General features: G+C 45.6%; 2 long non-coding RNA genes across 3 annotated transcripts; one reads left to right on the top strand and one right to left on the bottom strand.

Moving 5' to 3' along the window:
- Positions 1-5,670: 5,670 nt before the first annotated feature.
- Positions 5,671-16,021, top strand: LOC140418456 (uncharacterized). 2 transcript variants are annotated; one of them, XR_011945056.1, is made up of 3 exons: positions 5,671-5,772; positions 10,740-10,888; positions 13,410-16,021. It is a non-coding gene; the product is annotated as an uncharacterized lncRNA (long non-coding RNA). The 2 variants fall into 2 exon arrangements; XR_011945055.1 differs by lacking the exon at positions 5,671-5,772 and adding an exon at positions 6,582-6,827.
- Positions 16,022-22,847: 6,826 nt separating this feature from the next.
- Positions 22,848-25,632, bottom strand: LOC140418457 (uncharacterized). The gene is made up of 2 exons (XR_011945057.1): positions 25,477-25,632; positions 22,848-24,557 (listed from the first exon to the last, which is right to left on the bottom strand). It is a non-coding gene; the product is annotated as an uncharacterized lncRNA (long non-coding RNA).
- Positions 25,633-26,952: the final 1,320 nt, after the last annotated feature.

Here is a 26,952-nt window from a genome sequence, read left to right on the forward strand (position 1 = left end):
TACAGAGAATTCTGCCTTTTCTTTAATTGGTTAAAAACGTGACTGGAACAGTGAAACAAAGTGAATTTATTCAATGGTATGTTGGGGGTGGCTGAGATCAATTAAGTTATAGATAAGAAGATCAGATATCATCAATCTTCGATTTTAAAACTTGCATTTCTGTAGCGCCTTTCACAATCACAGGACATCCCAAAGTGCTTTACAGCCAATCGAGTACAAAGAACAAAGAACAAAGAAATGTACAGCACAGGAACAGGCCCTTCGGCCCTCCAAGCCCGTGCCGACCATACTGCCCGACTAAACTACAATCTTCTACACTTCCTGGGTCCGTATCCTTCTATTCCCATCCTATTCATATATTTGTCAAGATGCCCCTTAAATGTCCCTATCGTCCCTGCTTCCACTACCTCCTCCGGTAGCGAGTTCCAGGCACCCACTACCCTCTGCGTAAAAAACTTGCCTCGTACATCTACTCTAAACCTTGCCCCTCTCACCTTAAACCTATGCCCCCATGTAATTGACCCCTCTACCCTGGGGAAAAGCCTCTGACTATCCACTCTGTCTATGCCCCTCATAATTTTGTATACCTCTATCAGGTCGCCCCTCAACCTCCTTCGTTCCAGTGAGAACAAACCGAGTTTATTCAATCGCTCCTCATAGCTTATGCCCTCCATACCAGGCAACATTCTGGTAAATCTCTTCTGCACCCTCTCTAAAGCCTCCACATCCTTCTGGTAGTGTGGCGACCAGAATTGAACACTATACTCCAAGTGTGGCCTAACTAAGGTTCTATACAGCTGCAACATGACTTGCCAATTCTTATACTCAATGCCCCGGCCAATGAAGGCAAGCATGCCGTATGCCTTCTTGACTACCTTCTCCACCTGTGTTGCCCCTTTCAATGACCTGTGGACCTGTACTCCTAGATCTCTTTGACTTTCAATACTCTTGAGGGTTCTACCATTCACTGTATATTCCCTAACTGCATTAGACTTTCCAAAATGCATTACCTCACATTTGTCCGGATTAAACTCCATCTGCCATCTCTCCGCCCAAGTCTCCAGACAATCTAAATCCTGCTGTATCCTCAGACAGTCCTCATCGCTATCCGCAATTCCACCAACCTTTGTGTCGTCTGCAAACTTACTAATCAGACCAGTTACATTTTCCTCCAAATCATTTATATATACTACAAAGAGCAAAGGTCCCAGCACTGATCCCTGTGGAACACCACTGGTCACAGCCCTCCAATTAGAAAAGCATCCCTCCATTGCTACCCTCTGCCTTCTATGGCCTAGCCAGTTCTGTATCCACCTTGCCAGTTCACCCCTGATCCCGTGTGACTTCACCTTTTGTACTAGTCTACCATGAGGGACCTTGTCAAAGGCCTTACTGAAGTCCATATAGACAACATCTACTGCCCTACCTGCATCAATCATCTTAGTGACCTCCTCGAAAAACTCTTATCAAGTTAGTGAGACACGACCTCCCCTTCACAAAACCGTGCTGCCTCTCACTAATACGTCCATTTGCTTCCAAATGGGAGTAGATCCTGTCTCGAAGAATTCTCTCCAGTAATTTCCCTACCACTGAAGTAAGGCTCACCGGCCTGTAGTTCCCGGGATTATCCTTGCTACCCTTCTTAAACAGAGGAACAACATTGGCTATTCTCCAGTCCTCCGGGACATCCCCTGAAGACAGCGAGGATCCAAAGATTTCTGTCAAGGCCACAGCAATTTCCTCTCCAGCCTCCTTCAGTATTCTGGGGTAGATCCCATCAGGCCCTGGGGACTTATCTACCTTAATATTTTTTAAGACACCCAACACCTCGTCTTTTTGGATCACAATGTGACCCAGCCTATCTACACCCCCTTCTCCAGACTCAACATCTACCAATTCCTTCTCTTTGGTGAATACTGATGCAAAGTATTCATTTAGTACCTCGCCCATTTCCTCTGGCTCCGCACATAGATTCCCTTGCCTATCCTTCAGTGGGCCAACCCTTTCCCTGGCTACCCTCTTGCTTTTTATGTACGTGTAAAAAGCCTTGGGATTTTCCTTAACCCTATTTGCCAATGACTTTTCGTGACCCCTTCTAGCCCTCCTGACTCCTTGCTTAAGTTCCTTCCTACTTTCCTTATATGCCACACAGGCTTTGTCTGTTCCCAGCCTTTTAGCCCTGACAAATGCCTCCTTTTTCTTTTTGACGAGGCCTACAATATCACTCGTCATCCAAGGTTCCCGAAAATTGCCGTATTTATCTTTCTTCCTCACAGGAACATGCCTGTCCTGTATTCCTTTCAACTGACACTTGAAAGCCTCCCACATGTCAGATGTTGATTTGCCCTCAAACATCCGCCCCCAATCTATGTTCTTCAGTTCTCGCCTAATATTGTTATAATTAGCCTTCCCCCAATTTAGCACATTCATCCTCGGACCCCTCTTATCCTTGTCCACCAGTACTTTAAAACTTACTGAATTGTTGTCACTGTTACCAAAATGCTCCCCTACTGAAACATCTACCACCTGGCCGGGCTCATTCCCCAATACCAGGTCCAGTACCGCCGCTTCCCTTGTTGGACTGTTTACATATTGTTTTAAGAAGCCCTCCTGGATGCTCCTTACAAACTCCGCCCCGTCTAAGCCCCTGGCACTAAGTGAGTCCCAGTCAATATTGGGGAAGTTGAAGTCTCCCATCACCACAACCCTGTTGTTTTTACTCTTTTCCAAAATCTGTCTACCTATCTGCTCCTCTATCTCCCGCTGGCTGTTGGGAGGCCTGTAGTATACCCCCAACATTGTGACTGCACCCTTCTTATTCCTGATCTCTACCCATATAGCCTCACTGCCCTCTGAGGTGTCCTCTCGCAGTATAGCTGTGATATTCTCCCGAACAAGTAGCGCAACTCCGCCTCCCCTTTTACATCCCCCTCTATCCCGCCTGAAACATCTAAATCCTGGAACGTTTAGCTGCCAATCCTGCCCTTCCCTCAACCAGGTCTCTGTAATGGCAACAACATCATAGTTCCAAGTACTAATCCAAGCTCTAAGTTCATCTGCCTTACCCGTAATGCTCCTTGCATTAAAACATATGCACTTCAGGCCACCAGACCCGCTGTGTTCAGCAACTTCTCCCCGTCTGCCTCAGAGCCACACTGTCCCTATTCCCTAGTTCTCCCTCAATGCTCTCACCTTCTGACCTATTGCTCCCGTGCCCACCCCCCTGCCATACTAGTTTAAACCCTCCCGTGTGACAGTACTTTTGAAGGGTAGTAACTGGTGTGATGTAGGAAAAACAGCAGCAAATTTATACACAGCAAGATCCCACAAATAGCAATGTGATAATGAGCAGATGATCTGATTTTAGTGATGTTGATTGAGGGATAAATATTTGCCAGGACACCGGGGATCACCCCCCCCCCCCCCCCCCCCAACTCCTCTTCACAATAGTGGACATGGGAACTTTTACAGGACCTGAGAGGGGCAGACAGGGTTTCAGTTGAACATCTTATTTGCAAGAAGGAACCTCCGACAGTGCAGCATTCCCTCAGTGCTGGCACGAGGAATATTGGATGTCATTTTTGTCCTCGGGGCCCCTGGACTGGGATTTAATCCCACAACCTTCTGATTCAGGGTGAGAGGGCTACCCACTGAGCCATGGTTGACTCAATAGACAATACAAAGTTAGAAAGGGAAAGTTACCCTTTAAAACCCCCCAACTTTTGCCTAAATCTAATAATAAAGACCCCAGTCTAGATAACATGGATTTAACTTCAACAAATGTGAGAGCGTTGGTTTAGAGCCACAGTTTTCGACTGAGACTCGCGCACCTTTTTGTCTCTATTGCTCGTGTCAATGACAACCAGGCGACGGAGCTGAGGGCTGCATTTGGAGGAGAATAACAGGGCCTACACCCCAGTTGGGAAACTGCCATGGGCATCGCACTAATAGAGAGACAGGAAGGTGCTGGAGGACTGAGTGGGAAATGGGCCTCCAACCGGTTACATCAGTCACTCAGAGCGAACGAGAAACACTTCTCTTACAATACATATACAGGGAAGAGGCTGCAATGAAATCTGTCCCTTTTAACCTGCATGAAGGCAGGAGGCTCAGATGCACACGCTGAAGGAGGAGTCTGTTTGGCCCATCATTCCTCCTGCTTTCTCTTTGAAAAGACTAATTCATCTAACTGCTCTGCTCTTCCCCACAGCCCTGCAAATTATTCCCTTTCAAGTATTTATGTTTGGAAAGATACCATTGAATCTGCTTTCAGGCAGATCAGAACAACTCGCTTCAAAATATTAAAATAAAATCTCCCTCATGGATAAGGCTGGCAGGGCTGAAAGGCAGAGGTTGGTAGATTTAATGTTGGAGGTGGATCGGCAGTAATCCACGGCCCCTACGGCAGAGTTGTTGGCAGAGAGAAAGATGTACAAATGATGTTTGAGTTTGAATCGACGGGGAATGCGGTGAGCCAGCTTTACAGTTTGCGAGGAGCATTTTATGAGTACGGGGATAAAGCCAGTTGATTATTGGCTCACCAATTGAGACGGCAGGCAGCCACACAGGGAACAGCTCAGGTTAAAGATGAGGGGGGGGAGAGCTGGTTACTGCCCCGGATAAGATTAATGGAGCTTTTGAGGTTATTCATTGAGGGCTATACAAGTTTGAACCACTGGAGGATGGCTCGGAGACGGGACAATGTTTAGATGGATTGGACTTCCCAGTGGTAGAGAGAGTGATGAGCAATGGGGTTGGAGGAAGTTATTGACTGTATTCGTTCCTAGCAATCGGGAAAGTCCTGGGGCCAGATGGTTTTCCGGTGCAATTTTACAAACAGTTTGCGGCCTCGTTGGTGCCGTACTTACTGGGAATGTTCAATGACTCTCTGCTGAGGGGGGTGCTGCCGGCCACACAGAAGTTGGGCCTGATTTCTCTCATCCCTGGAAAAGGACAAAGATCCCCTTGAGTGTGGGTCTTATCGACTTATTTCAGTGTAAAATACTGATGTGAAAACACCAGCTAAGATTCTGGCAAAATGTTTGGAGGAGTGCACACCAGAAGTGATCTCTGAGGACCAAACAGGGTTTGTCAGGGGCCACAGTTATCGTCCAACATCAGGAGGCTTTTGAATGTGGTCATGTCGCCCCCTATGGAGCAGGTGCCGGAGGTAACCATCTCCATGGATGTGGAGAAGGCCGTTGACCGTGTGGAGGGCAGCTACTTCTTCGAGGTCTGGGTGATTTGGGTTTGGTCGTACTTTTATTTCCTGGGTGAAACTGCTGTATAATTCCTATGGCTAGTGTCCGGACCAATGCTGTGAGCTCAGGATATTTCTGACTACACAGGTACGAGACAGGGATGCCTGCTGTCTCCACTATTGTTTGCGCGAGCGATTGAACGGTTGGCCATTGCGCTTAGATCGTCAGTGAAAAGGAAAGGATTGAGAGGGGAGAGGGGGAGGAACATAGAGTGCCCCTTTATGCAGATGATTAGTTGTTATACGTTTCTGATCCTCTCTCAGGTATGGGAAATATGATGAAACTGTTGAAAAGAATTGGACATTAAACTGTGGGTAATATTCGATTCTGTGACCAATATTTAGTTAAACACGGATCTGAATAAGGAAACGTTGCAGCCACATGTGAAGTTTAAATGTCTCTTTGTGTCAGGATGAACCAGCATTTGAGGAATATGAAATCTCTGGAGTGTTGGTCTCCAAGTGCCGTATTGAACACTGGAGAATGAGCTCGAATTGGGACAGAGATAAGCGTGAGTGAGCATCGTAAACTGCTATTGTATCGGGGTGTTCTGGGTCTTCGAGTTTTAACCCTGCAGTTAATTGTCAGGGATGCAGTACAATAAACTCTGAACAAATGTGTGTGTGAGAAGTATCTGAAGCACCAGGAACCAGCTGAAACAGCAGAGCTGAATGTTTTCCAGTGCAGCCACAGTACTGTACTTATTCCAGCTTCCAAGTCCACCTGAGAACCAACCTCCTGGCTATTCATCTACAAGAAGCTTCAGAGCCTCATGAGAATTATTTGTTTCTAAAAACCCTTCACTCCAACTAAATGATCAGCTGAACAAGACGACAACAGGCCTGCAGCGATATAAAGATTAGTCTACATTCCATTTTCATCATTCCAGCTTCAACTTGATCTGTACCTAATTTCTGTGTATGTGTCAGTGAGTGTGAAAGAGACGAGAGACTGAGATGTTCAAACATCCAGGGAAATAGTGTGATAATAAATAACCTTTCTTTTAAAAATAACCAGTAAGCCTGCTGCTGAAATGTATTTTAAATAAAGAAAAATCACACTGAGGGCAAGAAAATATCACACAAACATCCTGATAATAGACTGGAAAGGACCACTAAATGTAATCAAACGCTGTCTCGCCCTCTTCAGGTAGCTATACAGAGGCTGCAGCCTCTCACACTGAATGTCTACGTAATCCAGAGACGCCTCCAGGCCACAAACATCAGCTTCAGCCCAGGCGTGGGTGAAACTTTTTAAAAACCAGTTGCAATGCAGATGTTTGACCGGCACTAGGACCCGGCTGGGATCAGAAACCTTCAGGCTCCGCCCACTAGCTGTCGCATCACCAAGACGCCTGCGCATGCGCTCTGTTTCCCCAAGATGGCGGCTGTGAACCAGGGCCTGGTCCCGGGAGAGAGCTGACCGGCGGTGATGTGACCTGAGGATCCCCGCACCTCAGGCAAGGGGCCAGGTTGGGAAGGCGGTGCCTTCAGGAATAACTGGGAAGCTGATGTTTGGTCAGTTGCTGCAGTCTGTGTAGTGAAGGTGCTGTCACAGTGGTGTGAGGTGAGGAAGTACAGGATTATCACCCAGCAATGATCAATTAAGGGGAATGTAAATCCAGCTCAGGCTGCTTTCAGATTGGAAAGGGAGCTAAGGTGTGTCCTCAGAGCTGGTGAATGTTGTGGCTTTGGCACTTTCTCTGTAAAGTCCTTCTCATTCCCTCCCTCCCTCTACCACCTCTATCTTTAGAGTCAGAGAGTTTTACATCACGGAAAGAGACCCTTCAGCCCATTCATAATCTTTATTATTGTCACAAGTAGGCTTACATAAACACTGCCAGTTATTGTGAAAATCCCGTAGTCGCCACACTCCGGCGCCTGATCGGATACACAGGGAGAATTCAGAATATCCAATTCACGTAACAAGCTCGTCTTTCGGGACTTGTGGGAGGAAACCGTCGCACCCGGAGGAAACCCTCACAGACACGGGGAGAACGTGCAGACTCCGCACAGACAGTGGCCTAAGCTGGGAATCAAACCCAGGTCCTTGCTGCTGTGAAGCAGCAGTGCTAACCACTGTGCTACCGTGCCACCCATAAGATTATTAGATTACTAGATCTGGATGAATTGTTTCCCAGGATGCTGTGGAAGGCGAGAGAGAGAATGCAGCGGTTCTGACCCAAAGTTTTAATTCCTCTCTGGCCACGAGGGGAATTGCCAGGGGACTCGAGAACAGCTAATGTGGTCCCACTGTTTAAGAAAGGTTGTAGAGATAAGCCAGGGAACTGCAGACCAGTGAGTCTCACGTCACTGCTAGGGAAACTATTGGAGAAAATTCTGATGGACTCTATCTCCACTTGGAGAGGTTTGATCAGGAATAGTCAGCATGACTTTGTCAGAGGGAGGTCATGCCTAACAAATTTGATTGAATTTTCTGAGCATGTGACCAGGTGTGCAGATGGGGGCAGTGCAGTTGATGTAGTATACATGGATTTCAGCAAAGCCTTTGACAAGATCCCACATGAGAGACTTGAAATTGAGCAGGTGGATTCAAAATTGACTTAGATGTAGGAGACAGAGGGTGACGACTGCTTTAGTGACTGGAAGCCAGTGACCAGTGGCATACCACAGGGATCTGTGCTGGGTCCCCTATTATTCAGCATTGATACAAACAACATGGATGACTATGTGAGGGGTAGGATCAGTGCTTTGTGGATGACACAAAGATTAGCCGGGTGGTTAACAGTGAGGTTGAGTGTCTTGGGTTACAGGAAGATGTTGATGGGTTGGTCAAATGGGCGAATAAGTGGTAAATGAAATTTAACCCTAAAAAGTGTGAGGTGACACATTTTGGAAGGGTAATGTGACAAGGAAGTATTCAATGAACAGCGTGACACTGGGATGTTCTGAGGAACAAAGGGACCTTGATGTGTTTGTCCAAAGATCTGTGAACGCGGAAGGGCAGGTTAATAGGGTGGTGAAAATGACATATGGGACATTACTGTGAGCAGTTCTGGTCACCACATTAGAGGAAGGATATGATTGAACTGGTGGTGCAGAGGAGATTCACCAGGATGTTGCCTGGGATGGAACATTTGAGTTATGAAGAGAGGTTGGATAGAACAAACAAAGAACAAATAAATGTACAGCACAGGAACAGGCCCTTCGGCCTTCCCAAGCCTGTGCTGGCCATGCTGCCCATCTAACTTAAAACCTTCTACTCTTCCGGCGGTCCATATTACTTTATTCCCATCCTATTCATGTATTTATCAAGATGCCCCTTAAACGTCACTATTGTACCTACTTCCCCCACCACCTCCGGCAGCAAGTTCCAGGCACCCAATACCCTCTGTGTCAAAAAGCTTCCCTTGCACATCTCTAAGCGTTGCCCCTCGCAACTTAAACCTCTGCTTCCTAGTAATTGACTCTTCCACCCCTTGGAAAAAGCTTCTGACTATCCACTCTGTCTATGCCCCTCATAATTTTGTATACATCTATCAGGTCGCCCCTCAACCTCTTGTTGTTCCAGTGAGAACAAACCGAGTTTATCCAACCCCTCCTCATGGTTAATGCCCTCCATAATAGGCAACATCCTGGTAAACCTCTTCTGTACCCTCTCCAAAGCCTCCACATTCTTCTGGAAGTATGTGTGGCGACCAGAATTGAACATTATATTCCAACTGTGGCCTAATTAAGGTTCTATGCAGCTGCTACATGACTTGCCAATTTTTATACTCAATGCCCCGGCCAATGAAGGCAAGCATGCCGTATGGCTTCTTGACTACCTTCTCCACCTGCGTTGTCACTTTCAATGACCTGTGGACCTGTACACCCAGATCTCTCTGCCTGTCAATACTCAAAAGGGTTCTGCCATTTGTTGTATATTTCCACCTGTATTAGACCTTCCAAAATGCATTACCTCCCATTGTCTGGTTTAAACTTAATCTGCCATCTCTCCATTCAAGTCTCCAACCGATCTATGTCCTGCAGTATCCTCTGACAGTCCTCATCACTATCAGCAATTCCACCAACAATTGTGTGATCCGCAAACTTACTAATCAGACCGGTTCCATTTTGCTCCAAATAATTTATATATGCTATAAACAGCAAAGGCCCCAGCACTGATCACTGCAGAACACCACAAATCACAACCATCCATTCAGAAAAGCACCCTTCCATTGCTACCCTCTGTCTTCTATGACCGAGCCAGTCCTGTATCCATCTTCCCAGCTCACCTCTGATCCTGTACAACTTCACCTTCTCTCCCAGTCTGCCATGATGGACCTTGTCAAAGGCCTCACTGAAGTCCATGTAGACAACATCCACTGCCCGATCTTCATCAATCATCTTCGTCACTTCCTCGAAAAACCCGATCAAGTTAGTGACACACGACCTCCCCTTCACAAACCATGCTGCCTCTCGCTAATACATCCACTTGCTTCCAAATGGGAGCAAATCCTGTCTCAAAGAATTCTGTCCAATAATTTCCCTACCACTGGCGTAAGGCTCACTGGCTTGTAATTTTCTGGATTATCCTTTCGGCTTGGGTTGTTTCCATTGGAGCTGAGAAGATTGGGGGTGGGGGGAGGGAAATCTGATGGAGGTGTACAAGATTATTAGGGCTGTTCAAGATTATTAGGGGCTTGGACAGGGTGGATAGGGACCAGCTGTTCCCCTCAGTTGAAGGTCAGTCAGAAGGGGAGATGAGTTCATGGTGAAGGGCAGAAGGTTTCGGGGGGTTCTGAGTTAAAAGCCTTTTTACCCAGAGGGTGGTGATGGTTTGGAACGCACTGCCTGGGAGGGTGATAGAAGCGGGTTTCCTCATATTTTTTTTAAAGTACCTGGATGAACACCTGGCACATCAAAACATTCAAGGCTGTGGGCAAATGCCGGCATACCATTAGGTAGGTAGGTCAGGTGTTTTTCATGTGTTGGTGCAGACTCAATGGGCCGAAGGGCCTCATCACTGTTGCTGATGATACAAAGTTCGGTGGCATCGCAGACAGACTAGATGATGGCATAAAATTGCAAGAAGGTATTGACAGACTCGGTGAATGGGCAAATTTGTGGCAAATGGAATTCAATGTAAGCAAGTGTGAGGTTATACATTTTGGACCAAAAACGTATGGAACAGAGTACTTTCTAAATGGAAAGAGTTTCGGTACAGTGGATGTCGAAGAGACTGGGGGGGGGGTTCAGATGCATAGATTTGTTGTGGGAAAAATAACCCCCAGAAACTAGACTGTAGACTATTCAGTGAGAGAAATGCTTTATTAAATGACAGAGCTCTGGGAGAAGCCCTATACCCTCAGACAGGGAGTCGCCGACTTCTCCTCGATTGTGTTTGGGACTTAGCCTTTATACACATGAGTAAACAAAGTTGACACTTGATCATTTCGTTAGGCAGAAGCGTTAGTCATTTTGCAATAAGAAACAGCAAGAAATCGAGGCCAACTTCTGCTAATTTACTTTGCAGATACTATGACAGACACTGCGGTTGCAACATCAAGTACGGGCAGTTGCCTTTTTGCTGAACATCTGCCTTCATCGTGGTTTGTGGTTGGAACTCTTTGTGTGTGAGCAGTTGAACAACGGAGAAGTGTGATAATAGCTTATAACTCAAAGGTCAGTTTGTTGTGCAAATGTCTTGTGCGTAAGTCAGCACATTTAATGTCTTTAAACAGAGTCCATTTTATATCAGGCGGCATCCATTTTGTATCTTCTGAAGTCTGTATGGAATTCTACCTCTTCAGATCCTTAAAATGCCACAAACAAGTGCAGAAATTAATAAAAAAGGCTAATGAAATGCTGGCATTTATATCTAGAGGATTGGAGATTGGACAAGTTATGCTGCAGTTATACAAAACCCTGGGAAGACCCCACTTGGGGGCTGTAAACAGTTCTGGGCACCACACCTTTGGAAGGATATTTTACGCTTGGAGGGAATACAACACAGGTTCAATCAAACAATACCCCACAATACCTGGATTACAGGGATTAAATTACCAGGAGAGACAACACAAATTAGGCCAGTTTTCACAATAATTTAGAAGGTTAAATATCTCAAGATATTAACAGGGAAAGACAGGGTTGATGAAGATAAACTATTTTCACTGGTTGGAGATTCTAAAACTAGGGATCATTGTCTAAAAATCAGGGCTAGACCATTCAGGAGAGATGTTAGGAAGAACTTCTTCACATACAGGGTGGGAGAGGTTTGGAACTCTCTCCCACAAACAGCAGGTGAAGCTGGATCAGTTGTTAACATAGATTTATAGAAGTTAGGAGCAGGAGGAGGCCTTTTGGCCCTTCGAGCCTGCTCCACCATTCATCACGATCATGGCTGATCATCCAACATAAGTTTAAATCTGAAGTAGAGTTTTGTTGAGCAAAGATATTCAGGGATATGGAGTTAGGTCACAGATCAGCCATGATCTCACTAAATGGCAGGACAGACTCGAGGGGCTGAATGGCCTACTCCTGTCCCTATGTGTATTTCTCTGATTCTGAAATTCAGACAACACCATCATGGGGAACGAGTCCGGATTAGAACCTGAGTTAGTCCGAGCTGCAAACCATCCCTCCAGATCCTTGCCCTTCATGGATTTAATGAAGGCCAAGGCAATAGTTGGATTATTGAAAGACTTGACGGAGTTGTTGGATTCCATTTTTCGGGTTGCAGGATAAAGCCTGACGGAATTCACTCCCCACAGCCTTGAGGTGCCTTTGAACATCATCAAAGCCTCGACACTTCGTTTGTGTTGCTGCCGAAAAGTCCTGAATCCTCACTCCCTCCTGGAGCCAGACACCACCTCACCGTAACCGTCTCCAGGACCTTCTGGCGATCTTTCAAGTTGTGGAAGTGAATGATTACAGGCCTGGGATGAAAACTATGCCTCGGCCTCAGAGACAGGATACGATGCACCCTTTCTAATTTGAAACACTCAGGCTTCACATCCAGCTGAGAAAACGTGGCAGTCGGTCCCCGAAGAACCTAACGGGAGCCTTACCCTCCACACCTTCTGACAGGCTGACGACTCGAATGTTCTTTCTCCGACCCTCAGTTCTCCAAGTTCTCCAGGACCTCCGCCAGCCACTCGGCTGGTTTTCAAAGGATTGAATTCTTGCCTCCATCGAGGAGGCATCTTGCTGAATGTTCAGGATTCTCTCCTCTGGATCATTGAACCTCTCCATGGCGTTTTGCAGCTGGGCCTCATGAGCTCACAGAAATTGAGTCAGCACACTCCGCCTCTGGTCAATAACATGGATAATGTCGGCAGTTATTATTTTCGCCGCCTCCCAGAGCCCCGGAGAGCGCGGAGTCGAGACACCTCCTGAGGGTCAGGCCGCCATGTTGAAAAAGCGGCTCCATTCCCGCTGAATCCACCTGCGCTGTTTTATCAATGATTTCTTGCCTTTTTCCTGCATAATCCTACCAGACCGAACCCTGAAGTCTTCTAGAGACATGATAACAAATATTAATTCAAGGATTAGGTAGACGAGTGGTGGGCTATTAGGATAATCAACAGATTATAGGTGAGTGGCACCAGAACCTGTGGAAAACCAGCTACTCCCGCACCCGTATCACATTCTCTCTTCCTCCCCCCCCCCCCCCCCCCCCCAAGGGTTATGGGGAACTGGCAGGAAAATGAAGAGAAAGCCAAGATGAGGAGGGATTTCTTTACTCGACGATGTGGTGAAGATTTGGAATTCTCTATCCCCGAGGATTCTGGAGCTTCAGTCGTCAAGTATTTTCAAGACACAGACTGATAGGTTTCCAGATGTTGAAGATGTCGAGGGATATGAGGGATAATGTGGGAAAACGATGCTGAGGTTGATCGGCCAATGTTCCCATTGGATGGTTCAGGTTCGATGGGCCGCCTGCAGCTCATATTTGTTGTAATCTCCTGGACAGGAAGCTGTGAGCTTGGATCTGTCAATCAGCCTGAATCAGCACCTTCAGGAGAATAGGGAGGGTGAATATTAGATACAGCAGAGTGAGAATGGAGGGAGATTGTGTGGGATGGAGATTTACAGCTTTCGGGGAATAAGAGAGGAAATATAACGTTCCATAGGAACTAGAATTGTCTGTTCTGAGTTTCTATCCTGTACTGACAGTGATGAATTTTGTAAATTGTTTTTACAGGATTTTAGACGAGGAGGAATTACAGACAGAAATCTCAAACGTCACGTCTCGATCTGACGGTCATTTCTTTCTTGGAACCTGAATATCATTGGGCTTTCAATCTAGAAGGAGAAATCTTTACCCAAACCGTCAGCTAAACATTTCAACCATCAGTGTGACTGGAAAAGCACCGAGACCCACACAACACACACCCGAGTGAGAGTGTTCCAGTGAACTGACTGTGGAAAGAGCTTTAACCAGTAACACAGCCTCAAAAACATCACCATATTCAGAGCGGGGAGGGACCATACCTGTGTTGTGGACAAGGCTTCAACTGATTGTCCAACCTGGAGAGACGGGAGGAGACCCAAAACATGGAGAAACCGTGGAAATGTGGGGACTGTGGGAAGGGATACTCAGTCCCATCTCAGCTGGAGATTCATCGACGCAGTCACGCTGGGGAGAGGCCATCCACATGCTCTCAGTGTGGGAAAGGATTTACTCAATTACCTCACCTGCAGAGACACCAGCGAGTTCACACTGGGGAGAGACCATTCTCCTGTTCTCAGTGTGGGAAGGGATTTGCTGAAGTATCGACCCTGCGCAGACACCAGTGAGTTCACACTGGGGAGAGGCCGTTCACCTGCTCTCAGTGTGGGAAAGGATTTACTCAATTATCCACCCTGCGGACACACCAGCGAGTTCACACTGGGGAGAGACGGTCCACCTCTCAACGTGAGACAGGATTGTCTGTTTCATCGGACCTGCTGTGACACCAACAATTTCACAATCGATTACAGGGGTTGGATTCTGCTGTTGTTGTTTCTGCTCTACACCCAGGACTGCATTTTGTTCATTCTGACAGGTGGTCAGTGGGGATGGTCGGAGGGTTTTTTTCTGCTGGACTGGCCGGTCTCACCACTTTGCCTCCAGTGGGCAGATGCTCTTTGACCCTTGTTTCTAATACCTGGCTTCAAATTGCACAAGGATCACAGAGTGAAAGGGTGTTTGGAAGTTTGAAGATATTTAGTTGCCATTTCTGTTTGGAACCCCCCAAAGCATGCCACACTACCATGGAGATGAGCCCTGGTGGTTACATGGTTCTTTTGTTTAAATAATCTGGGTGTTCCTCACAGAAGAAAACAACACGGTATGAGGGGCAAGTTGTCAGAGGTGGACTGGGAAACTGATTGGTACAGGGAATGCCTAATATTTAAGGAATTATTACATATTTATCAGGGGGTCGGTTAGCTCAGTTGGCTGCACGGCTGGCTTGTGATGCAGAGCAAGGCCAACAGTGAGGATTCAACTTCCGTACTGGCTGAGTTTATTCATGAAGGCCTCGCCTTCGCAACCAGGCCCCTCGCCTGAGGTGTGCTGACCCTCCGGTTAAATCACCTCCAGTCAGCTCTCTCTCTGTCAAAGGGGAGAGCAGCCTACGGTCCTCTGGGATTTTGTGACTTTTATTTCACATATATACAACAAATATAGATTCCTTTAAGGAACAAAAATCCAACAGGAAAAGTGATGGAACCGTGGCTAACAAGAAAAGTTAAAGATTCCATTAGATCCATTAAAATTCAGCCAAGGGGGACCAAGAAACTGATGAGAGCAAACTGGCGAGAAACATAAAAAACGACTGGAAAAGCTTCTCCAGGAATGTGAAAAGGAAAAGATTCGCAAAGACCAATGTGGGTCCATTCCAGGCAGAGACAGGAGAGTTTAGAATGGGGAGTAAGGAAATGGCAGAGAAACTAAACAATGTGTGTCTGACTTCACAGAGGAAGATACAGAAATTGTCCCCAAAACACCAGAGAACCAAGGGACTGGCAGAGATTAGTATTGGTGAAGAAGTCGTACTGGAGAAATTAATGGGCTTGAAAGTTAATAAAACCCCAAAAGCTGATGATCTACATCCCAGAGTGTTGAACGAGGTGGCTGTAGAGATCTCTATTCCTCATTCTAAATTCTCCTGACTCTATCTGGAACGGACAAACCTTTGTCTGAGCCAAACATTTCCTTATTACGTAGCCACAGAAGCTTTTACAGTCCATTTTCATGTATTTTGCTAGTTCGCTTCTATTCTCCCTTTGTTTCTGTGTCTTGGTCGAAGAACTGAAGTAAATCCTCGGGAATGAATCATTCTGGACTGGTTCTGAAACAATTAAGTTTCAACTTCCAGGACAGAGTGACTATAATCTTGGAATGTCATTTTAAGTTATGTAAAAGGGAATAATTCTATTTTGTAGTTTACTGTGTAGGTTTCAGAGTTAAAGTAGCTTCTAGTTTGTTTGTTTGTTGTATTAAAAGTCATAAAACTTGAAGTCCCGTCGTGTGATCCTTTTAATTCGTTGACTGGGAATTTGATTTTTTATAAGATGTTGGTGACCTTTATGGGGGTCCAAATCCACAAGTTTTGTCTTCCTATTTGAGCCTCAGGCACCTTTCTGTGTCTATTGCTCGTGTCAGTGACAGCCAGGCGATGGAGCTGAGGGTGGAATTTAGCTGAGAATAACAGGGCTGTGCCCCAGTTGGGAAACTGCCATGGGCGTCGCGAATAGAGACAGGAAGGTGCTGGATGACTGACTGGGAACTGCACTTCCAACCAATCAGGTTTCCCGGGGGGGGGGGGGGGGGGGAGTGACCGGGGCTGATGGTGGTGCGACCCCCAGGGTTCAGTGCCCTTGTGTCCAAGGCGAGGAGTCACGGGGACAGGGTACAGAGGAGCCGAGGTGAAACCATTTGGGACCAGAACATTGTGAACATCGTGTTACTCTGGTTGTCTATGACCCTCAAGTAGTTTCTGTACTTTTTTTAACCATGTTGTTTCATCAATAAACTTTTGACAGGAAAATATTTGAATTTGTTGGACTTTTCTTGATTAAATTTGTTCACTTTCAGGAAAGTGGGTGAGAGGTTGACAGGCTCTTTAACAGAAAGTGAGTCCCTCTAAGGTAATTGGTAAAGGAGCCAGAGGGGTTGAGGAGATTTGATTTTTCTTTTGACAGTGTTTGAAAATGGAGTTCAGGAAGTCAATTGTGACTGACTAATTTATCAAGGTTCTCTGAGGAAGTAACAAAGGATGTCAATAAAGGGGAACCTGTAGATGTGCTTTATCTGGATTTCCAGAAGGTATTTCCCATTGTGCCCCATCAAAGGTTATTACACAAAATAAGAGCTCATGGTTTGGGGGCAACATATCGGCATGGATAGAGGATTGGTTAGCGAGCAGGAAGCAGCCAGTAGGTATAAATGGGTCATTTCTGGTTGGGTAAGATGTGACAAGTGGAATGTCACCAGGATCAGTGCTGGGCTCGGAACCATTTACAATCTGTATGAATGTGTTGGATGACGGGATTGAATGTATGGCAACTAAATTTTCTGATGCCTCAAAGACGGGTAAGAAAGTAATTTGTGAAGTGGATTTAAGAAGTCTGCAAAGGACTACAAATAGGTTAAGTGAGTGGGCAAAAACTGACAGATGGAGCCTAACTTTGGTCAATGTGAATTGTCCACTTTGTCAGGAAGTATTAAATAAAACAATCTTATTTAAATGGAGAGAGATTGCAGAACTCTTGAGGTAGAGAGGGATCGGGATGCCCGATCCCAAGTTAGTCTGCAGGTACAGCAAGTAATTAGGAAGCTCAATGGAATATTGTTGTTTATTGCAAAGGAAATCTAATATAAATTGAGGGAAGGATTTCTACCATTCAGTTACCAGCAGCACTTTGCGATTACTGGAACTCAGTAGAAATTTAAGTTAAAACTTCTCAGGTGCCAATAGGAATTGTTTTGTTTGTCTTCTATTGACTACAATTTGAAAATCATTTAAAAGGCAATTTGTAGACAATTTGAAGCTTTCAAAGAATCACAGACATTATCTTCTTGCTTTGGGAAACAGCTCGACAATGACTTTTAAAAGTCAAAGTCTGAAAATAAAATATGAAAAAGAGAGAGAGCGCTAATCTTCAGCTTCAAACCATTGAAACTAACAAACTACCCACAAATTCCTACCCTAATCTACAACTAAACCCAATCCCAACTAAAACTCAATGAGGCGGGCCGAAACTTCTGCAGTTATATTCTTTCATATCTGTCTTAAGTCATCTAATCACACCCCAATATAATCCTAATTGGTTTGGGTTAGACTCAAACACATTTGATTTGACGGCAAGCCGTCCATCTTCAGTGTGTAACATTACTTCTATTTGTTGCGTATCTGCATATTTGTGTATATTACACTGATTCAAAGTTGAAAACTTATGTTTTGAAAATGTTGACTGGGGCTTAATATTTACGCTTAAACAGCTATCTTTTACCTATATTAGGTGCATTAGAAATACCTGGCTTCGACAGTGATCTGGAAAGCAGCAGACACTTCATGATGTTCCAAGGGAAGTGGGGTCTGGTTGTGTCGATAAGTTCATAAGATATAGGAGCAGAATTAGGCCATTTGGCCGGTCGAGTCTGCTCCGCCATTCGATAATGGCTGATCTTATCCTGGCCGTAACTCCACCGTCCTTCCCATTCTCCATAACCCTTCAACTCATTACCTATTAAAAATCTGTCTAACTCCTCTTTAAATTTACTCACTGTCCCAGCATGCACCGCAGTCTGGGACAGTGAATTCCACAGATTCAGCCCTTTGGGAGAAATAGTTTCTCCTTAACTCAGTTTTAAGTTTGCTACCTCTTATCCTAAGGCTATGACCTCTTGTTCTCGAATGCCCCACAAGAGGAAACATTCACTCCACATCTACTTTATCCATACCTTTTATCATCTTGTGTAGCTAAATTTGATTTCAGGTTTTACACAGCACACAGGCAGCCTGAGGTTTCACCCTGGATAGAGAATCTCTGAAAGGTTCCATTGAAATCACTCAATGGGACTCAGAGAACCAACATTGTCTGCTTGGAGAGGAATGTTGGTGTTACAGCTGCTGAGAAGCAACACACAGATACCCAAACACAGAGGTCCAAACACACTTCCTCTCTCCCTTTCTTACACACATACAGGCACACAAATAGACATGACCACACAGGCACACACAGAGACAATTCCTGTCCTATCATGTGGCCAATGCAAACAAATATGTTTGAGAAATTCAAGTAAACATTATCCTCCAGGGACTGTGAGCAGTTTTGATGACCCATTTCCACTCCTTTCTCTGAATCTTGACTATATATTGAACAACATCTGGAACAGCAGCAATGACAAAACATTACCATTGAGCAGTCTCTTGCCAGCCTGGGTGAAGAGCCCTGGTGGGAGATAGTGTAAATTACAGAACAACATCCCTGGGTAATCAGTCTCTTCTTCGTTCTTGGAATAATTTAAGATGCAAATTCCCCTCACATTGATGGTCCAGTTGATGAAGAGAATTCTAAGATAGGTTTCAAGGAGAAAGAATATAATGTTGTTTTGATTCTGTCATCTGAGACCATTTTCATTATTGTCCGAATGGCCGAGGATATGTGTTACACCATACCCAGCAGATACCATAGACATTGTTAATATATTTTTTAATTATTTCATGGGATGTAGGCATCGCTAACAAGACCAGCATTTGTTGCCCATCCCTAATTGTACTTGAACTGAGTGTCTTGTTCAGCGACATCAAAGGGCAGTTTAGAGTCAGCCACATTGCTTCTCATCTGGAGACGCTTCGCATCTGGCGTCACATGGAGGCCAGACCAGGCAAGGATGGCAGATTTCCTTCCATAAAGTACTGAGTGTACCAGATGCATTTTTGGAAAAAAATGTCAAGACTACCTTTCAATTCCTGATTTTATCACTTTAATTTAAATTCTATTGTCTGCTGGAGTGGGATTTGAAGCCATTTCCTCAGTCTGAGCTTCTGGATCACTCGTCCAGTGACATTACCACTGCACCAACATCTCCCCTAAACTATTTGTCAAGCAATTCCTGATGTTCATGTGCTGCCGCGCTTTTATTCCCATGAATTCTATTTTTAGATCTATAATGGACTTGCTGCCAACTTGAACAAAACTGTTTTCACCACCCTGGCTCTGCTGTACAGTGCCTTGGTGAGGCCACACTTGGGAGTATTGTGTGCAGTAGAAGGATGTTCTTGCTCTCAAGGGAGTGCAATGAAGGTTTACCAGACTGATTCCAGGAATGGCTGGACTGTCATATGAGGAGAGATTGACGAGGTTGGGATTGTTCTCGCTGGAGTTCAGAAGAATGAGGGGGGATCTCATAGAGACTTATAAAATTCTAACAGGACTAGACCGGGCAGAATCAGGGACGATGTCACCAATAATAGGTATGTCTAGAACCAGGGGTCACAGCCTGAGGATTCAGGGTAAACCATTTTGGACAGAGATAAGGAGACACTACTTCACACAAAGAGTGGTGAGTCTGTGGAAATGTTACCACAGGAAGTAGTTGATGCTAAAACTTTGAATATATTCAAGAGACGGCTGGGTATAGCACTTGGGGAGAATGGGATCAAAGGCTATGGGGAGAAAGCAGGATTAGGCTCTTGAGCTGAATCAGCCATGATTGTGATGAATGGCGGAGAAGGCTCGAAGGGCCCCAAGGCCTCTTCCTGCTCCTATCTTCTATGTATTATGTAATAGTCTTTGTGACATCATCAGAGTCCATTGTTTGTGAATAATCCACATCAGTAACAACAGGAAATCTTCATCAACCTGAGCACAGTATCTGGGCTGACACTCCAGTGTGACATTGAGGGACTGCTGCACAGTGAGACACTGTGTTCTTCAGATGGAGCTTGTGAAGATTCTGGCCACAATCTTCCAAACCTCCTGATGTAGTAGTGCTGCTGGAGGACTGACAGATTATAAATGTTACATCCCTGTTCAAAAACACAATTACAGCCAATTTGCTTAACATCAGTGGTGGGGAAAAGATGAAGAAAAATGTTCATGACAAAATCAACTGACACTTGGAAAAGTATGGATTCTTACCTCCAGCATTTTCTGTTTATCATTCTGAAAGTCTCCCTGGATCTAAACGTTAGGAGAGATATTCTGAAAGGATTGGGAAGCTGCGATTTGTCAATGAGAGTCACCAAATGTATGAGAACTGAAGGTACTCATGTATAAGGGTAAGAGTAGTCCTCGGGTGAAGGTGCTAAATTGGGAAAAGGCTAATTACTACAATATGAGACAGGAACTGAAGAATTTAGATTGGGAGTGGCTGTTTGAGGGTAAATCAACACATACGTAGATGAAAATCCTTCTGTTTCTTGTATCCATTATTTTCGTAGATTCAGATGGAGTGCGGGAATATAAGACCATAAGAAATAGGAACATATACATAATAATAAATATCTGACATGTGGGACTCTTCCAAACATCAGTTGATTAGAATTCAGGACCGGCATGTTCCTGTGAGGATGAAGGATAAGTATGGCATGTTTCGGCAACATTGGATTACGAAGGATATTGCGAGCCTAGTCAAAAAGAAAAAGGAAGCATTCATAAGGCCTGGAAAGGTGAGAACAGATGAAGCCCTTGAAGAATATAAAGAAAGTAGGAAGGAACTTGAGCAAGGAGGCTGAAAGGGGTCATGAAACTTTCTTCGAAAACAGGATTAAAGAGAATCCCAAAGCATTTTATACGTATATTAAGAGCAAGAGGGAAAGGGTTGTCCCACTCAAGGACAGAGGAGGGAATCTATACTTGGAGCCAGAGGAAATAACCAAGGTGCTGATGAGTACTTTGCATCAGGATTCACCAAAGGGAAGGCCTTGGTGGATGATGAGCCTTGGGGAGACTGTCTAGATAGTCTGGGTCATGTCAATATCAAAAAGGAGGTGTTGGCATCTTAAAAAGCATTAAGGTAGATAAGTTCCCAAGTTCTGATGAGATCTACCCCAGAATACTGAGGAAGGCAAGGGAGAAAATTGCTGGGGCCTGGACAGAAATATTTGTATCCTCATTGGGTACAGGTGAGGTCCCAGACAACTGGAGAATAGTCAATGTTGTTCCATTGTTTAAGAAGGCTAGCAAGGATAATCCAAGAAATTATAGGCTGGTGAGCCTTATGTCAGTGGAGGGAACTTATTGGAGAAGATTCTTAGGGACAGGATTTACTTACATTTGGAAACAAATGGACTTATTAACGGTAGGCTGCATGGTTTTATCAAGGGGGAGGCTGTGTCTCATTAACTTGATCGAGTTTTTTGAGGAAGTGACGGAGATGATTGAAGGAAGGAAGGGCAGTGGATGTTATCTATAGAGACTTCAGCAAAGCCTTTGACAAGTTCCCTCTTGGCAGACTGGTACAAAAGGTGAAGTCACATGGGATCAGGCATGAGCTGGCAAGATGGATACAGAACTGGCTCAGTCATGGGTGCTTTTCCGAATGGAAGGATGTGACCAGTGATGTTTAGCAGGGATCAGTGATGAGACCTTTGCTGCTCATGGTATATATAAACGAATTGAAGGAAAATATAGGTCTGGTTTGAAAATTTGCAGACGACACTAAGATTAATGGAGTTGCGGATAGTGAAGAGGATTGTCAGAGGATACAGTACAATATAGATCGGTTGGAGACTTGGATGGAGAAATGGCAGATGGAGTGAAAAAATGCGAAGTAAGGCATTTTGGAAGGTTGAATACAGGTGGGAATTATACAGTAAAATGCTGAGGAGTATTGACAGGCAGAGAGATCTGTGTATCCAGGTCCACAGATCACTGAAAGTGGCAACGCAGGTGGATAAGTTAGTCAAGAAGGCATACAGCATGCTTGCCTTCATTGGTCGGACCACTGAGTATAAAAATTGGCAAGTCATGCTGCAGCTGTACAGAATCCTAGTTCGGCCACATTTGGAATATTGTGTGCAACTCTGGTCGCCACACTACCCGAAGGGTGTGGATGTTTTGGATGGGGTACAGGTTTGGTTTACCAGGACATGGCCTGGTCTGGACGATATTAGCTATGAGGAGAGCTTGGATAAACTCAGATTGTTTTCACTGGAATGACGGACGTTGAGAGACAACCTGATCGAGGTTTACAAAATGATGAGGGGCATAGACAGAGTGGATAGTCAGAAGCTTTTTCCCAGGGTGGAAAGGTCAATAACTGGGCAACTAGGTTTAAGGTTCAAGGGGAAAAGTGGAGAGGAGATGTGTGAGGCACGTTTTGTACACAGAGGCTGATGAGTGCCTGGAACTCGCTGCCGGAGGAAGTGGTGGAAGCAGGAAAGATAGCGACGATTAAGAGGCATCGTGAAGAATACATGAATAAGATGGGAATAGAGGGATACGGACCCTGGGAGCGCAAACGGTTTTAGTTTAGACGGGCAGCCTGATCGGCGCAGGCTCGGAGGGCCGAAGGGCCTGTTCCTGTGCTGTACTTTGAAAGAATCGATAGTTGGAAAGGAAATGAGATCCAGAAATGGAACAATCGGTGAGAGGACATCAATTAATCACCTCTTATCCTGGAGAAAACAAGGACTTGACACTCTTGTGTGTTTGAAACAACACTGATTTATTTAACAGGCATCAAGACATTAAACTCCAGCTAAGTTACAGAGATTATTAACATCAGAATGAAGATGGCTGAGAGAATCCTGATTGAGGTATTCAAGATCCTGAGGGGTATAAACAGGGTAAGCAGTGAGAAACTGTTCCCTCTGAAGAGAAGATCAATAACGAGAGGACTCAGATTTACATTAATTGGGTGGACTAGATTCAACTGATCTCTCCACACATCTTCTCGACTGAGTAATACTACACTCCTTATGCTTCACCCGGTGATTGTGTCTATGTATTTATATTGTCCATTTATTGTATGTCGTAGGTTTTTTCATGTATGGAACGATCTGTCTGGACTGTACACAGAACAATAGTTTCCACTGTACCCAATACACATGACAATAAATCATATCCTAAAAGGAGTAGAAGTGATGCGAGGAAAAGAGTTTTCACCCAGGGGGTGGTTGGTGCCTGGAACAAACTTCCGGAGAGGGCGGAGGAAAAGAAAGAATGCCAGGTTATGGGACAAGGCAATAGAGTGGCACTCTGCAGAATGTTCTTTCAGTGAGCCAGCACAGACTCAATGGGCCGAATGGCCTCCTTCTGTACTGTAAAGCTGATAGAATGAGTTCCTGAATTATGGGGAAAGATCACAGACAGCGGTTCGTAATAGAACACTGCAGGTCCGAGAATACAGCTGTAGATCCAGAATATTAAACCTGAGTCCAGTTACAGGGATGATTAACATCAGCGGAAACAAACCCCAACTCAGAATTAATGTGGCTCAGTCCTGGATGTGGTTAACAGCAATAACAGCAGAATCCACTCCCTGCAGTTACTCGTGAAGCCGCTGGTGTGTCACCAGGTGGGATGAGGTAGTGAATCCCTTCCCACACTCTGAGCAGGTGAATGGCCTCTCCCCAGTGTGAAGTCGCTGGTGAGCTTTAAGGCTGGATGAATGCCTGAAGCTCTTTCCACAGTCAGTGCAGCTGAAAGGTCTCTCCTCAGTGTGAACCCGCTGATGTGTCACTAGATTGGATGAATTGATGAATCGCCTCCCACACATGGAGCAAGTGAATGGCCTCTCCCCAGTGTGAACTCGCCTGTGTAATGTTAGGTTATACATCTGAATGAATGCCTTCCTACACACGGAGCAGGTGTAAGGTCTCTCCCAAGTGTGAACCCGCTGGTGCAATGTTAGGCAGGATGATTGAGTAAATTCCTTCCAACACACGGGGCAGGTGAAGGGTCTCTCCCCTGTGTGACTGCGTTGGTGAGTTTCCAACTTAGATGGGCAAGTGAATGCCTTCCCACAATCCCCACATATCCATGGTTTCTCCATGATATCCATGTTGTCATGTCTCTCCATGTTGGATGATCAGTTTAAGCCTCGCGCTCTCACAGAACACGTGTACAGTTTCTCCACTGTGAATGGCGTGATGTGTTTTCAGGCTGTGTAACTGGTTGAAGCTCTTGCCACAGTCAGTTCACTGGAACACTCTCACTCGGGGTGTGTCTCGGTGCTTTTCCAGTCACACTGATGTTTGAAATCTTTTCCCACAAACAGAACAGACGCACATTTCTCCTTCCACATTCAAAGGCCGATGATATTCAGATCCTAATGAATCGAGTGACTGTCAAATTTTGATGTGATGTTTGGTTTGAGTTTCCCGTCTGAAAATCCTCCCCTTCTTATCGCCTGCAGATAGAATTTACAAAGGTCATCACTTGTCAGTCCAGGATAGAAATTCAGAACAGATAATTTTAGTTTCTCTGGAACATTTTTTCCTCTCTTGTTCCCACAAATTTGTAAATCCCCGTCACAGACATTCTCCCTGGGCTGAATTCTAAATATCGTGTTACATTGCTTTCTGTATCCTTACAACCAATTGGAACAAATCTCTCCAGGATCTCATTCCTCCCTTTCTTTGGAATCTCCTCTAGACCCACAACCCTCCGAGATATCTGCACTGCTCTAATTCTGGCTTCTTGTGCTTTCCCCTTTTAATCTCTCCATCATTAACAAGCGGGCCTTCGGTTCCCTTGGCTCCAAGCTCTGACATTCCCCAACTTCTCTTTCTGTCTACCTCACTTTCCACTGTTAAGACACTTGTGTATTGTTGTAAAAAGAGACATGCTGTGGAAGATTTTCATCATGCACTCATCAGGACAGATTTGTCAAACTTTGTTTTATAATTTTCCTGTGATGTGTATTGGGATGGTTTATAAGTTGTTGTTGATTGTAACCCTGACCTGTTTTACAAAACCCATTGATTTCACAAGCAAACTCATTCTCTGATTCATTTTGTCCCCGAGGTCATTCATCCGGGTTTGACCCCTACAAAGATGGTGGCCGCTCATGCGTCCTATTCCTCTTTGCCCCTTATAGAGATGGCGGCCACACATGCGCCCTGCAGCTCACTGTCCTCTCTCACGATGGCGGATGTTAACTCGGGCCTGACAATCTTAGGAAGGCCCGAGGATTTTGCCTCGGAAACTGAGGGTTTTCTGGCCGGGTGTTTATAACAACTCGCAACCCATCCGCCGGCTCCATTTAAGTTGTTATTTCGGTCTTTGTAAAAATCTCCATTTTAAACCCGCTCGCTCGAGATCCTTACCATCTGCAGCCAGGAACTGCGCATGCTCCAGGTGACAAACCAGGGATATGACATTGATTGTGGAGGGTTTGCGGATCCTCCCCGGTCCTGCCACCTGACGCTGACTCCGCTTCTCCGGGACAGAGACCCGTCTCTCTGGTCAGGACCATCGCTGCGCGTGCGCACTGGGCATGCCCCAGCTCACAATGCTCGAGTGATTGACGGCAACTCCCGGCCAATAGGAAGAGGGGGTGGGACTGGAGAACAGGGTGGATGAGAGAACAGAGGAAACCGACTGGATGGGGAGCAAACATTTCAACATTCGCCCCCGTGGGGACAGTGGAGGCGACAGAGAGGGGTGCGGGGAGCCCTGGTGGGGTCCCCAATCAGGAACAACCATAGGTTCGCCCCAGGAAGAATGGATGGAGGATTTCAGAGCTGGTACCAGTTGGGAATTAGGAGGGTGGGAGATTTATTTATAGATGGGACTTTTGCGAGCTTGGGAGCATTGGAGGAAAAGTATAAGTTGCCCCGGGGAAATTTCTTGAGATATATGCAGGTGAGGGCGTTTACTAGACAACAGGTGAGGGAATTTCCGTTGCTCCCGACACAGGGGATACAGGACAGGGTGCTTTCAGGGGTGTGGGTCGGAGAGGGCAAGGTGTCAGAGATTTACCGAGAGATGAGGGAAGAGGGGGAGGAGTCGGTGGGCGAACTAAAAGAAAAGTGGGAAGAAGAACTAGGGGAGGAGATAGAGGAGGGTATGTGGGCTGATGCCCTAAGCAGGGTAAATTCCTCTTCCTCGTGCGCCAGGCTTAGCCTGATTTAATTTAAGGTGCTACATAGAGCACACATAACGGGAGCAAGATTGAGCAGGTTCTTTGGAGTGTAGGACAAATGTGGGAGGTGTGGCGGGAGCCCGGCAAACCACGCACATATGTTTTGGGCGTGCCCGGCACTGGCAGGGTATTGGAAGGGAGTGATTTCGAAGGTGGTGAAGACCCGGGTCAAACCAGGCTGGGGGTTAGCTCTATTTGGAGTTGCGGAAGAGCCGGGAGTGCAGGAGGCGAAAGAGGCCGACGTTGTGGCCTTTGCGTCCCTAGTAGCCCGGCGCAGGATCCTACTCATGTGGAAGGAGGCGAAACCCCCCGGACTGGAGGCCTGGGTAAATTATATGGCGGGGTTCATTAAACAGGAGCAGATAAAGTTTGCCCTGAGAGGATCGGCTCAAGGGTTCACCAGGCGGTGGCAGCCATTTCTCGACTACCTAGGGGAACGTTAGAGGGAAGACAGATGACCAGCAGCAGCAACCCAGGGGGGAGGGGGTTTAGTTTAGTTTAGGTCAAAGATAAAGGGGTTTTGTTACTTGTGTATTGTTAAAAATTTCTGTATTGTTATTGTTGTGTTTGCTTTGTAAGAGGGGAAAAATTGTTGTTTGGGAAAAAAATTTCAATAAAACATATTTTAAAAAAACATTCGCCCCCGTAATCTGGCAGC

The sequence above is a fragment of the Scyliorhinus torazame genome, chromosome 5 (genome assembly GCF_047496885.1).
Source record: "Scyliorhinus torazame isolate Kashiwa2021f chromosome 5, sScyTor2.1, whole genome shotgun sequence".
Lineage (NCBI taxonomy): Eukaryota > Metazoa > Chordata > Chondrichthyes > Carcharhiniformes > Scyliorhinidae > Scyliorhinus > Scyliorhinus torazame.